General features: G+C 48.4%; 1 protein-coding gene across 1 annotated transcript in view; it reads right to left on the bottom strand.

The window, feature by feature from the left end:
• The window catches only part of DDR2 (discoidin domain receptor tyrosine kinase 2), a 1,291,881-nt gene that overhangs the window by 511,728 nt on the left and 765,772 nt on the right, over window positions 1-14,381 (bottom strand). The window lies entirely within an intron of this gene.

Below are 14,381 nucleotides of genomic sequence, written 5' to 3'. Positions count from 1 at the left end.
TTGTTTCCGGACCGGCTGATTCCGAGTCCTGCAGGCGGGAGGTGTCACTTCCGCCAGGTCTGACCTGGCGGGAGTAACACCACCTGCCTGCAGGCGGACATGGAAACACCGGCTCTGTCTTAGAAGGAACCAGTGTTTCCATGTTCCCCATCCCCATGGAGTCCTAGTGGACTCCATGGGAATGGGGATTTACAGAATTCTGCCTCCGGAATTACCGGGTCACCGGGGTTGTAATGCCCCGGTGATTCCGTCAATCACGGAGGCGGAATGGTATTACGTGTCCGGCGGCAGCCTGACGGTTTTTCAGGTGTTAAGATGGATTTCTGAACTCTGACCTGGAGGGGCAGAGGTTCAGAAGGCCAACCTAGTTTCTTGGAACAGGGTAACCTCTGGACAAGCCAGACCAATCAGGGTAACTATAGCAGGCGGTTAAGACTAAGTCCCAAGAGGGGTGAGGTTGACTGAAAGACCTCAATAAGCACATAAAGCAAGGACACTTAAAAATTACTCCAGACAAGTGTTATATTAAAAATATAGACACATTTATTACAAGGCCTTTGTAATATAGACCATGGCGAAGAATCACAATACTGAACTAAACCAACACATCACAATCAACATGATATATATATATATATATATATATATATATATAAGACCAGAGAGGTCTAACAGATTAAGAAGCACGAAATATGTAGGCCACCTAGATGGGGAGGAAAACAGGCAGTGCAAGTAATCTTTAGACCCAGTTCCCCATCAGAAACACACCTAACTAAGAGGCAGTCCAAGCCCTACGAAGAGAGGAGCCTTATGCTCAAAAGTACCTGCACGAGCTGGTGCCAATGGACAAAAGAGGGCCTCTTCAAGGATATCAGGTAGTTCAGGAAGGTGAATGAAGCGATGCAGAACAAGTCCCCACTACTCAAGCAGGACCTCCATTTGCGGGCAGAGGCAGGTTGAGAGTGCGGGATACAGTCGCTATTTCGCAACAGCAGTAGAAAAGAACTGGGCTCCTGCGCTAGGGGCCACCGGTTGGGGTATGGACTACTCACCGGTCCCTGACGCAGGCAGACCCAGACTTCGCCAGTTCAGTCCAATTCACTGGCAGGTTCGGATGCGATGTCTCGACACCGTGTAGTTTCCGCGGTAGCAGACTTCAGGGTCAAGAGGGTCACAAGTGCAGCGAACTTGCACAGGTCGTTGCCACAGCAGGGCAACACGGTAACCCAGTTTACTCTGGTCTGGGCGCACTCGTCTCACTTCAGACCTGGGAATGCCAAGTGTATGAAATTTTGTGCGAGGGTGCCGTGGACACAGAGCAAGCAGTATACCAAGTTTCGAGGGCTTCCTCGAAACCACGGCGATGACAGAGCAAACGTCCTGCGTAAGCTGGTCAGCCCACCGGTTGGCCCAAGGACACTTCTGAAGAGGCTTACTTGGAGGGTTTGATGAAGGTGCTGAGAATAGATGGTCCCACTATTCCAATGGGTCGAAGCGCCTTCGCAGCCCTTCTAGGACGATCAGATGCAGAGGGGTCTCGCAGGACGACAGCGGGCTCAGGGTGTCAAACCTTCCAGCGGGTCACCAGCGGTTCCTCGACTCGGCTTCTTGTTGCAGGATACTTGGCTCCTTATCCTTTGTTCATGTGAACTCAGGAGATCGACATGGTAGTGGTGTTTTCGGCCTCCTCTTATCCAAAGTTCCCTTCACGCCAAACCGGAGAGGACCCAATAGGAGATCTGCTTACAAACAACCACTCCATATGTGGACCAATCATAGACCACAGTGGTCCCAGGCATTCAGGACACTCCAGACTCTCTGGCACCCAGGATGTGTATTGGGAACAGACATCCCAGCCCCCATCCTGGAGGCACACACACAAGGCATGCAGAAGCCTGCGAAAGCTTTGGGTTTTGCGGGAAAGTGCATGACTAAATAAGGACTGACCCGGGTCGGCTCGACCTGGGGAAGGTGAAGGGGCACGATGGCCAAAGGACAGGACAAAGAACCTCATGGCATGGCCATTTTGGAGCCAGGCCACCTATTTGTGCCAAACGCGGTAAGCGCGGATAACATGGCAAAAAAGGGTTCAAAACATAAGATAAACGATAGCTGCCACCAGTCCTGTCAGTGACACACAGTTCATAATAAGTCCAGCGAGAGTTTCTAGGGCCTTTGGAATGACTAGAGACCCAAGTGTGCGGTAAAGTAAGTTACATTGCACTCTTGTTACATGTTGCACAAAAGCTGCAACATGAGGAAAGGACTAAGGGAAACAAAGTCTCCCAGTACTGACTGGCTTAAGGGCATGTCAGTTTCCCCATAAGAAGTGAGCGAAAGCCCAGAGGAGTGCGGCGGAGGGCTGCGCTTCTCTGACCAAGGTTAGATCAGGGTGTAAAACAGTAGCAAAAGGTTTGGCGGTTGACACATGGAGGGAAAATGACATTCAAATATGAAATCTTTCCCAACATCCGGCACGGCTACCGCTGGTCTCGTAATGAGGCCCAAGGTGTACGTAAACATCAGTGAGTCACCCTAATGGGGACAACCTAGAGCTAAGCTTGTGTGTGACCAGACTCTGTTAATAGTTAGGTGAACAGAGAATTGTGATGAAAACATCCAGAAAAGGGCAGATGATGTACAAACCATCCGCTGCAGTGTCATTGAGCTTAATTGCAATACACTCGGCCCCTCCCCTGAATCTGACCCCGATATGCGAGTGCCAATAAATATTGGTACACCTAAGCTAAATCACGATGGATAATGTATAGCTGAGAGGGAAGCAGTATTTGATATTTAACATTTTTCTTCCTCATCTCTCTTTTCACATCAATGAAAGTCTTCCTAACTGCTTGGATGACTGCACTGCAATCTAGAAAGCTCATGACTTTGGCATTCTCATATCGGAATTCATCCATTTCCCTGACTGGTTTAAAATTAGGTCGCTCTCCCTGCATTTACAAATCCTCACAATCACTGGACGAGGGTGCTTCCTCAGTGCGGGGTGAGGACCTAAAGAGCAATGCACTCATTCTACTAAGCATTGGCTGGAGAGCACAGTTTGACCAATAATCTCTGGGAAGTGCTTTTCTCAGAATAGTTCCACTGAGCCCTGTGTTGAAGACTCTGGCACGCCCACAATGCAGATGTTGTTATGCCTTGATATGGACTCCAAATCTTAATTTTTTCACATTCCGCCTATCGCTCTTTCTCATGCTCAGCTATGTTGTATTCTAAAGCATGTACCATGCCTCCATATCACCCAGACACTTTTCAACTTCATTGCTACAGCTGCAGAGCTGATCAATCTTGTGCTGTGAGGACTCCTTCTTCGTGGCCGACTAATCCAAATTGTGGTCCATAATGTGCAGCGTGCTTTTAATTTCGAGCAGAAGAGTATGCAGGTATGGATTGGATTGCCCATCCTTGGATGTTTCATTGCCAGGAACTGCCGTTATCTAGATGACACTGTGATTTCTGTGTTGGGCGAGGGAATACATCTAGTAAACTTGCATCCTGTGCTCTGATTCTGACATGCCTCAGCACACCAGCACCTTTCCTCTGATTGTGTTCATAAGCAGCAAAATCTCACACAGGTTCCAGGCTCACCCACTAGATCAAATTAGAGATACTTCCTAGTACCCAAATGAACAGCTGGTGGAGCAACCTAGTTCAGTCTCAGATAAACTAATCTGTTTTAACGGAATCACCTCTATTGATAGACTTGTAGTAACTTCAGTGCTGAAGTTGTATCTTGCTTTCAGAGCCTTGGCTAAGTATGCCACTATAACTCCCAAAGGAGCATCTCTCCCACAATGCTGCTTAAGAACAGCCCTACGATATTCTGGGAATACCACCCACAACAGGGGCTTGGAATTTCACAACCTCCAGCAGCTTCTACTCCTTTGAGAAGCCCGTTTTATACTTTTCATTCACCACGTATCCTTAGCACCTGCCGTGATGCACGTTAAACAAGCTCATCTCTCTATCTTCAGTTTCCTTCAGTCCCTCAGTTACTTATTTGAGACAGCTTCCCCTTTGAGACAGCTTCCCCAAAGCTCCCTGCCTATTCACCTCACAATAGCCCAGAGCCGTTCTACAATCTTCGATCACTGTAGGCGACAGCTTAGGCCAGTCTCATCCTCCCAAAACCTGCTTCTGCATGTAGCTTTGGATCAGCCCCCAAATGCACTCCACATGCTATGCTCACCACCAAACTCAATGTATTCCAGGGGAATCTGCTGTACCGGTTCAGTGCAGTAGTACAACTACCTCTGTAGCCAAGATTCAGCTCGTCACACGCTACCATTTCATCTCCCTAATCTGTTCCTTTTAGCAGCAGCGAGCCCATTACCAGACCCCGCTCTGTCCACACCAAGGAGCTGAGAATGCGGACTAGAGTTTGCCCCCCTGGCAATGGCCAATGCAGATCACTACGACCTCCAGTCCTGACAATCGCTCAATATTCAGGTCTCATGGGTCTTTCGATTTGCTATTTTTGCTGCTTCTGGTGTATTTAATGCAGCTGTTTGGCTATTTACTTAGGATATAATAATCAGGCACTGAAGCACCAATATCAATCGGCCATCTTGGTCATTGCACTCTGGCACCCCTCACTCAGACGAGTTTTAACTTGAAAGAAAAGCCTGGCAATAAAAACTGGAATTGCCTGATACTGTTGGGATGGGGGTGCATGGTAGCTGGTCCTGGGGTTAAAGCCTTACATTTAATACAATGGACAATGGACAATTGCTGGCTGGCAGCTACCTTTTGCAGTTCAGTAAAGCTTTTTTTTCATATGGCTTTTGGGTGTGCAGACACAACCATAACAAACCTTGATATATCTAAGAACAGGTGGTTTGATGCAGTTCAACCATCTTTACATCACAACACCTTGCTGACAAACGTGCTTCCTTCTTTCAAAACATGGTCCCAAGCACTGCCGACCTCATCACATTTCAGTCAAGATCCAATGGACCTAACAGTACTGAGAAGACTGGGAAAGGCTCCTTTAACACTTTTAGCCTGATCTCTCTTGAATACTGCATCAAGATTGTGACCGCCTAGGAACAGTTTGCCACCTCTTCACCAGCTGTCCTACCGTAACAATCAAGATAAAAATGTCCTCACTTGGCCCCTGCATTCACAGCACTTGTAAACCGTTCCCTTGCTCACACAGTAGTGCTTTCTAAGTTCAAGACCTATCCACTATGGATGCAAACTTTCCTAGAATCCTGTTTCTTGTTGATCTATCCTTGGATGTTGACACTGCCCATAACCAAATCCTGCTACAGGGTCTGCAACCTGAGCACCTCCTTCATTCAAAACCGAAGTGTCACTGCTAGATCTGGCTCCTTCCCCTACATAGTCTTACATTTCAGATCTGGTGGCACTCAAGGCTCAGTCATATCCCCTTGGCTGTTTAAGTGCTTTGTGAACCCCTTGGCTGATATCCTGAACTCCCTCTACATCCCTTTCCATTTGTATTTGGATGGCACTCCAATCACCTGCAGGTTGCCAAACATTCAGGGTGCTGCCCAGATCATCTCGTCCTGCTTTGTGAATTTGAAAGACTGCATGATTAACAATCAATTTTACTTGAATGCCAGAGAGACCGAAGTATTCCAGCAGGGGACAATAACCCCACTTCCCTCTCCTCCACTTGGCTTCCTTCCATGACTCGTTCTGCAACAGAAAGCAATAACCTGGTTGATTTTTTTCGAACTCGAGTTAATCTTCAAGAGACAGACAAAAGAAGTATCGCAATCCTGACACCAATACCTGCACATGTATAAACACATCTTGCCTTACCTTAACATGAAACAAAAGGTGGAAGTCAGCAGAGCAGACGTGCTCTCCAGGTTTGACTACTGCAATGTTATTAAAATCTTTATTTTTTGGTTTTATACATAAAATCAAACATCTAAGCACCAATTGGATGCAACAATAACCCCAGTGCCCAACAGCCCGTCCCCCCTCCTTCTGGTCCAACTGCGTCACTGTTAGGTGCAAGAGTCATGTAGTGACTGGCTCCCCTTTTTGGCTGTACGAGGATATCCGTACCAGTGTTTGGTTCAGTTATTTCATTCAGATTGCTCTCCTGAGTCCGAGTCTGTTGCTGTTGTAAGCAGGTATGCGACATATGGGCCCCTTATGTCTGGTGGGCGTGCATGCAGTGGGAGTGTACGCAGAAATTCAGTGTCTAGGTCTTGGCAGTACAGGATGTCTTTTTTTCCACGCCGCCAGAGAGGGGGCTGGACCGTGGCCCCATGCCATGGCGACCCTCCTGCCTGCCAGAACCAAGAGGAGAGCTGCCAGTTTCCTTGTTGAGGGGTGCAAGTATTTGGTCAGGCTGAGGAGGGCCACCAAGGGGAGAGGCATCAGTTCTTCGCCAATTATTGCCTCTACTGTTTGTAGGACTTGAGACCAGAACTGGTAGACCGCGGGACAGGTCCAGGCAAGGTGGAAGAAGTCAGCTGTCTGGACGCTGCACCTCTAACACTGTGCTGGTGCTTCCTGGTGCTGCCTGTGTTTCTTGGCTGGGATGAAATAGATTTGGTGTATAAAGTGGAACTGAATTTGCTTGAAGCGTGTGTTTATTGCCACTTTCTGCGTTTGCTGTAGGATATGGGTCCAGTCTTCTTCTGAGATGGTGGTTTGGATGGCCTTTTCCCAGCGCTCTTTTGTACGAGTGTCAATTGTCACTGTGTCTGTTAGTAGGGTTTTGTATATCAGTGAGCTTAACCTTCCTTCTCCTTGTGCTTGGATCGTGTTGTGTAAGAGTGCCCATGTCTCTGGTTGTTGGGGGAATAAGGGGAATATTGACTGCAGGGTGTAACGTAGCCTAAAGTACAAGAATGTGTCAAGCAGCGAATCGCCTCCCTTTTCTCTGGCTGTCTGGGGAGTTATGAATGTGCCTTCGGGGAAGAGGTCGCCAAGGGATTGGACATTCATTTTTTGGAGCCACTGGTGGAACACCTTTTCGACTGTCAACGGGACACCTGGAATGAACCTGATTGGCAGCAAAGGGGAGAATCTGACTTGTACATTGTATTTTCGTGCTAGTTTTTTCCAGATTGCATAGGTGGAGAGGACGGTATTCATTGTGTTTTGTGGTATTGGCATGTGGCCGATGATAACTGCCCTTAGTAAGTTAGGTGAAGCTAGTGCTCTTTCTAGCTGGACATGCAGGCGTATAAAGTGTATAGTATACCAGTGGCTCAGTAATTGTGCCTGAGCTGCCCAGAAGTATCTTTCCATATCGGGGAGTGCGAGGCCACCGTGGGATGTCAGGTATATTAAGGTTTTGTAGGCTACTCTTGCCGGTTTCCCTTCCCAAAATAACTCCAGAATAAGGCTCTTGATTTTCTTAAAGGAGCAATGGTATATTTGTAAATAAGTAGAGAAGCTTAGGGAGAATCGTCATTTTAATCAAGGAGGCCCTTCCCCAGAGTGTTAGTGGGAGCCTTTTCCATCTCTGTATGCGCTCCTGGAGTGATTTCAATGTCGGCCCATAGTTATCGTTGTAAATATCACTATGATTGAGGGACATATAGATGCCCAGGTAACGAACCTGGGAGTCTTCCCATTTGAACCCCTGGTCGTCTACGAATTTGGTGGTCTGTCGTGTTAGGGGGAAGATCACTGATTTTGAGTAGTTGGTCTTAAGACCGGAGACACTACTGAATTTGATCACTTGGCGCATTTTTGGATTAAGATTGGTTTGGGGATCTTGTACAAATAGGACCACATCGTCAGCATAGAGTGAGATGATTAGTTTATGGGGTCCGAAGGTAAGGCCTCGGTGAAGCTGTTGGGCCCGCAGTTGTGAGGCTAGGGGTTCCATTATGAGGGCGAAGATAAGAGCTGACAGGGGACAGCTTTGTCTGGTGCCGCGTTCAAGTTTTATGCCGTCAGATTTCATGTTACCTAGGGTGATGAAGGAACCAGAGTCATTATAGAGTAGAGAGACTAGCTTGATAAAGAAATTCCCTAGTCCCATTCGTTCTAGAACCATGAACATGAAAGGCCATTCGACAGAGTCGAATGCCTTTTCAGCGTCGAGTAGGACTGCTATTGCTTGTTGCGATGGGTCAAGTGCCTCTATGACACCGAACAACCTTCTAATGCTATATGTTGTACTGCGGCCTGGGATGAACCCTGCCTGATCGCCTAGCACCAGTGCGGACATGAGGGGGAGTAGTCGTGTTGTTAGAATTTTACCTAGTATTTTATTATCTAAGTTAATCAGGGAAATGGGCCTATATGAGGCGCATTCGTCTGGGGGGCTTACCTAACTTGTGCAGTAGGGTAGGATGACATTAGCTTCACGCATCATTGGTGGGAGTGTTCCATGGTCTTCGTAAAAGTGTGATAGGAGCGCGGCTATGCTGGTCGCAAAGGCTTTGTAAAATTCGCCCGTTAGTCCATCTGGGCCTAGGGCTTTAGTGTTTGGAAGGTTTTTGATGGCTGAGGCAATCTCTTCCGCTGATATGGGCATGTTCAGTGGTTCTCTGAGTTCGCTGGTCACCCAGTATAGTTCTGTGTCATCCAAGTAGTTTTGTAAAGACTCGGGGCGTGGACTGTGCTTGGAGCTGTATAGGTTTTGATAAAATGAGTGAAATACCTTTACGATGTTTTCCTCTGTGTATTCCAGGGTTCCTTGTGAGTCATGGATCCGTTCTATTCGGGTGGGTGTTCTGTCGAGCGCCATCAGGCATGCCAATAGGGCTCCGGGTTTTTGGCCCTCACCATATTGCCGGACTAAGTGTCTGCGGCCGAGGAATTTTAGTTCTCGTGTGGCCGTTTTGTTGAATTTTAGCAACTCCTTTTTTAGATTGGCTTGGTTTTGCGGGTCATCCGATGTGGTGCGTTTGCGTTCAAGCTCCTTTAGTCGATTTTCGCTGTTTGTTAGTTCGCATCTAATCAACTTCAGAATGCCGTTCTCTTTTGTCATACAGAGCCCTGTACATAGCATTTCAACGTTTCCCACAGTATGCCTGCAGATTATACGGAATTCTGATTTACCTCGAGGAAGGGTGTGATTTCTTGCTGCAGTTCAGCCACGAACACTGGGTCTGATAGCGAGCCTGGTTTAAATCTCCAATGAAACGTGGGCGGCTTCGTGTTGGGTAGGGTATACTCAAGTGTTACCATTGAGTGGTCGGAAAGGGTTCTGGGCAGGATGCGACTGGCACCCCACTGGAATGGGTTGTGTGCTGATACCATGAGGTAGTCTATGCGTGAGTTGGTGTTATGAACAGCAGAGTGGAAAGAGTAGTCCCTGAGGTTTCGGTTGGCTTGTCTCCATGCATCGATCAAGTCGAATGCCTGGCAGATTTCTTTGATTTGGAGGCTGGCCTTGGAGGGGCGAGCAATTGTGATGTGTGACTTGTCCATTTGAGGGTTTAGCGTTGTATTGAAATCTGCCCCCCCCAAACGACAGTGCCTGGGTTACTCGTACCCAGGTGTGACATGATCCAATTGAAGTTGTTTGGGCCGTCTGTGTTGGGGGCATAAGAGTTCACTAAGGTTATCGCGTTCCCTACAAGGATTCCTCTCTCCAACACCGCTCTTCCTTCAGAATCTTTCTTGGATTCTATTAGACTGAAGCCTGCTTTTCTGTCGATCAGGATGGCCATCCCTCTCGCGTATGATGAATATGACGAGAAGTACCTGTGGCAGCCCCATGATCTGGCTCAGTGGCGTTCCGAGTCGGGAAGGAGATGGGTCTCTTGTAACATGACTATGTCGATTTTGTGTCTCTTGATGTATTGTAGGACCCTTCTGGTCTTTGCCGGTTGGTTGCCCACCCGGATGTTCCAGGTCGCATCCTTCAACAGTTTTGGTGAGTGGGTAAGTGTTGTTGGAATGCAGCCATTCAGCGGGTTGCGGGGAGCTGTGTAGGCCCACTGGTTTGTATGGAGCCGTTGATTCTTTGAGAGATGCGGTGGGAGCCTGAGATCGGGCCATGGTGAAGGACAGGTGGGCTGTGGGCGGCGCCTTCTGGGAACTGTTATCCCTCCCTCGTGTGGGCAACTCCCAACTTGGCCACATTAATCCCTTCCTTATAAACAAGAACATCAACATTAGTAACGTTGTGCTTGTTTGCACTTTTGGTCGGGGGACGTTCTGCAACGGTGCGGAGATGTTCCCTGCTTTTCCACCCATTAACAATGAACACATGCTTTAACTTTGCTGTGCAAGGGACCCTAGGGCTTCCCACGTTGCACGGCTTAGAGTATTTACCTCCGGTGTTGGTTTCGGAAAAGTTGTTGGGTTTTGTGCGTCGGTATTGGTACCGATGACCTAGTGTATGGTTACGTTGGGTTTCTCTTTGTGTTCGCGCTTGATTGGTGTTTAAGCCTGAACATCCTGCTCGTTCTAGGAATTTGTTTGCTTCTTCCGGCGTTTGGAAGCAGTGGACTTTTCCCCCTTGTTGGATTCTGAGCCGTGCTGGGAAGAGCATCGAGTATGTGATTTGGTTTTCTTTAAGTCTCTGCCTAGTGGAGGTGAATGTTCTTCTCTGTGATTGGACTGCTGGGCAGAAGTCTGGATAGAAGTGTATTCTGTCCCTGTCGTGGTGGATTTCACCCCTCTCACTGGCTAGTCGGAGGATGGTGTCACGGTCCTTGTAATTGTGCAATTTAGCAATTATTGGCCTGGCGGGAGCACCTGGGATGGGTTTGGAGGATGGGATCCTGTGCGCTCTTTCTACTACAAACAAATGGGAGAGGACTTCTCGACTGAAAAGGGTGGTGCATAGTGCTTTGACAAAGTCTTCCATCTTCTCTCCAGGCTGCTGTTCCCTCACTCCGATGATCCTGATATTATTTCTTCGGGAGCGACCCTCTAAGTCTTCACATTTGGCAGTGGTTGCCTTTAGTTGGGATTCGAGTTGAGTAACCCTAGCTCCAAGGGTCACTGTGCTGTCGTCCAGATTGGACACGCGTTGTTCCACTTCATTGAGGCATTCAGTGCGAGTGTCCATTCGGTGTTGGAGGAGATTTACTTTAGAGGCCTGGCCGTCCATCTTATTGTTCAGACTCCCAATGCCTACCCTGAGGTCCATTAGGAGTCTTTTATATTGGTAGAGGCGGCTTCCTCGTCCATTTGGTGTCTGCTGGCAATAGGGGTCTCTGGTTCTTCCTGTAATCTAGGAGTTTTGGGGACTGATCCAAACTTGAAAGTTAGTTTTCTCTGCGACGTGTCTGTTCTACCCATTGGATCTGCGCTGCTGGGGGCGATTTTGTATTAGGTTTAGCGCTTATGCGTGGTTTCAGGGCCCCGGCGGTCTTCTTGCAATGAGGTATGACGTGTGCTGTTCAGCGAGTGATATCTCTAGCAGAGTGTTCACTTGAGCCTATGGAGCACGGATGCAGCACCCGGTTTTGATGCTGAGTGTCACTTTTGTAGGTTTCAGGGGGGCTTGGCAGTCCAGTAGTAGGTGGGCGAGGAGAAGTGTTCCCCCCTGATGGAGTTTGTGTGCGGTTCACTCTGTCAGGTCTTGCGGGGGTGTGGCGGTCGTCTGCTCGTTCTATCTTGGCGGTTGTAGAGGCCTAGGCATGCAGTTCCTCAGCCCAGGTATTAAGAGCTGGGGGAGGATGTGCTGGCTTGGTGAGGTATTTGGCTCAGAATCGGCAGCCGCTTGATTGCACAGGAGGGGGGCTCAGGCAGGGCCTCTAGCAGTTAGTGAGGTGTTCCCCCAGTATGCTCCGTTCCTGTGCTATGCTGCTGGGCACACTTTCTTGATTTTCGCCTGTCTCTTCTGTTCTTTGCAGGGCCTCTGCTGCCTGGGGAGCGGGGGTTAGGGGGCCGTCGCCTTCCGCCCCTGGAGCGTGGTCGCCAGCCTGTGTGGCAGACGGGCAGTGCCTCACACGGCATTGGGGTCTGGTCGCGTGATGGGAGGGGGGGCTGGGAGGCGGCACCGATTCACTCCTCGCCCAGCGCTTCCCCCGCGTGTGCGACCAGGTGTCCGCTCGGCCCTCCCGCAGCCCACTGCCCGAGCTGCGGCCTCCGGTTGTCTGCTCCGGCCCAAGTCGCTGGTGCCTCTGTGAGCGGGCTGTTGGTGAGGGGCGAGGGTGGGTGCTTCTCTGAGTTCTGTCCACGCTCTGTGGCTGTTTGGCCTGGCTCCGCCTCGTGAGGACGCCGCGGGGGCGGGCGGTCCTCTCTCACGCGATCTTCGCCCAGGCTCAGGCCGCCACCACACGTCCCGGCTTCCAGCGGGCCCACTCGCTTCTCACGGGTGCGGGCGTGGGGGAAAGCGTTTAGGGGCTTCGGTTCACCGCTTCGGCCGCAAACTTCACAGGGCAGTGGAGCAGAGTCTGGCTGGTAAGGATGGCTTTCGGTCAGGGCAGTGCTATTCTGAATTGAGAGGATTCTGCAGGATTAATGACATGCCATGCAGGAGCTTACTAGGAAGCAGCCATCTTGGTTGGCCCTCTAGCGCCCTCTGACTTTTGCAACAGTATATACTTTGCTCTCCTGAAGTACCTTGGGTTGCTGGTGCTTGGTTTAAAACCCCTGGACCATATATCTCCTACCTGCAAGGCCCTGCATTGGCTCCCTTCAAAATATATTATCGATTTCTAAGTTCTATGCATGTTATGCTATGTTAGGCTGTGAATGGCAGAGGGAACCTAAAAAATATAATCCCTTCCGGGACCTAAGATCCTGCACAAGGAGGCTCTGTAAGACTACCTTTAGAAAAAAAGAAGCTTGTTCTGCAGTCTATAAGCTGAGATGGCTCAGTTCTCTAGAACAATTTGCCTCTGTGCACAGAATCTGAAACTAATATCTCTAAATTAAGAAAGAGGCTTAAAATGTGAATCTTTAAACTGGCTTACCCTTTCTGATGGGAGTTGGCTCCTTGTATCTTGAACCCAGATGGGATTTGTAATGGTTCGCATCTCGCCTGCCCTTCCTGCGGTCTACTGTACATTGACCCTGCTACTAGGCCAGCACTTACTTCCATGTGCTGTATTGCCTTAGCCCACTTCAAGTTCTCCTTGCCTTTAACTCTCTACTTTCAACTCCCCTACATTTCTGCTCATGTTGGCTCCTCTCCACTTTCCGTTCGTTCTCAGGTCTGAATTCTCAAAGAACTGTTTATTACCTCTTTATATTCCCTCTCTCGCACTCCCAGTCTTTGCACTCCTCCTCCATTTCCTCTTTGGGCACCACGATGCATTCTGCATTTTGCAGTGAGTGCAGTACAAAGCCATAATGAATAATTCATGCAATGAACAGTCTCACTCAGCTTTCACACCAGCTTTTAAGGCACAAATGTTGCATTGAACCCCAAGTTGATACAGGAACTCCACACTCCATTGAACTATTAGCTCTAGATACAATGGCACTCTACCCATGACGAACACTGTATGCAATCATAATAGCCATTTTGTGGCAGTCATGGTGGGAATGTATGTTTTTAGGGATCCCCTCAAACTTCCGAATTTGTGTCTCGGCTGTTTCAACTCAAACATTGATATTAGGTGCACACTCCATAAAAAGGATCAGCCACACACTCCCCCCTTTTCTTCGCAATTAGTGTTGATTAATGCATTAATAACAAATTAATTTGAGCTCCTCCTCTGGTCCACGTGCTTTGCCAACCTTACATAGGCTTCACTGGTTGATTCCAAAGCCACAGAACATGCCTGTTGCTCAATGGTCAATGTGCAGGCATTGAGAGCTGCAAGTCGCTGATTCATCATCATCATGTAAACCAAAGAGTCCTCGCTCAAAGACTCACAACATTGCCAACTGGGTCTGCGAAGACCCAATCAATCACTCATTATCCCAATTCATTGAATTAATGATAGTGACAAAGTGGTAATGACATTATGCCGCAAAGCAGTAGGACATGGCGTTCAGGCAACATTGGAACAAAATAAAAAAGATACACACAAACATATGCATTCCCCACCACACCGTACCCCATCCCACCCACCATTTGTACGTAACAAGGTGATTTGCATAGCTAAATAAAAGTAATATTACATTTTTTCCCACTTCTGCAAGTCTTGGTCTACTCCACCCAAAAGGGCCATTGTCAGATTCTGCATTGTTACATGGCTGAAAGATCTGTTATATATTTTGTTAATGATTTACATGATCATTTTTGTCCCTAAGGCTTCTACACTTTAAAGGCTAGGGCAATGGCGAAACATTCTGGCATGGACACCATTTTTATCTTCAATGGATACCTTCTTCCCATGTTTGCAGGTGATGGGTTGCGATGTCATTTTGAAGGAAAGGCTCAGAGATCCTCGAGAAACACATGTCTAGAACCGTTCGGATGTTTTAAGGAGAATGCAATGATGTACTAACCCCACTGAGCAAGAAGCACAGACATTAATATCAGCATTAAGCAGGCAAGT

The sequence above is a fragment of the Ambystoma mexicanum genome, chromosome 1q (genome assembly GCF_040938575.1).
Source record: "Ambystoma mexicanum isolate Mex_15411 chromosome 1q, UKY_AmexF1_1, whole genome shotgun sequence".
In the NCBI taxonomy this organism is placed as follows: Eukaryota; Metazoa; Chordata; class Amphibia; order Caudata; family Ambystomatidae; genus Ambystoma; species Ambystoma mexicanum.
This window is presented reverse-complemented; position numbering and strand designations above follow the sequence as displayed.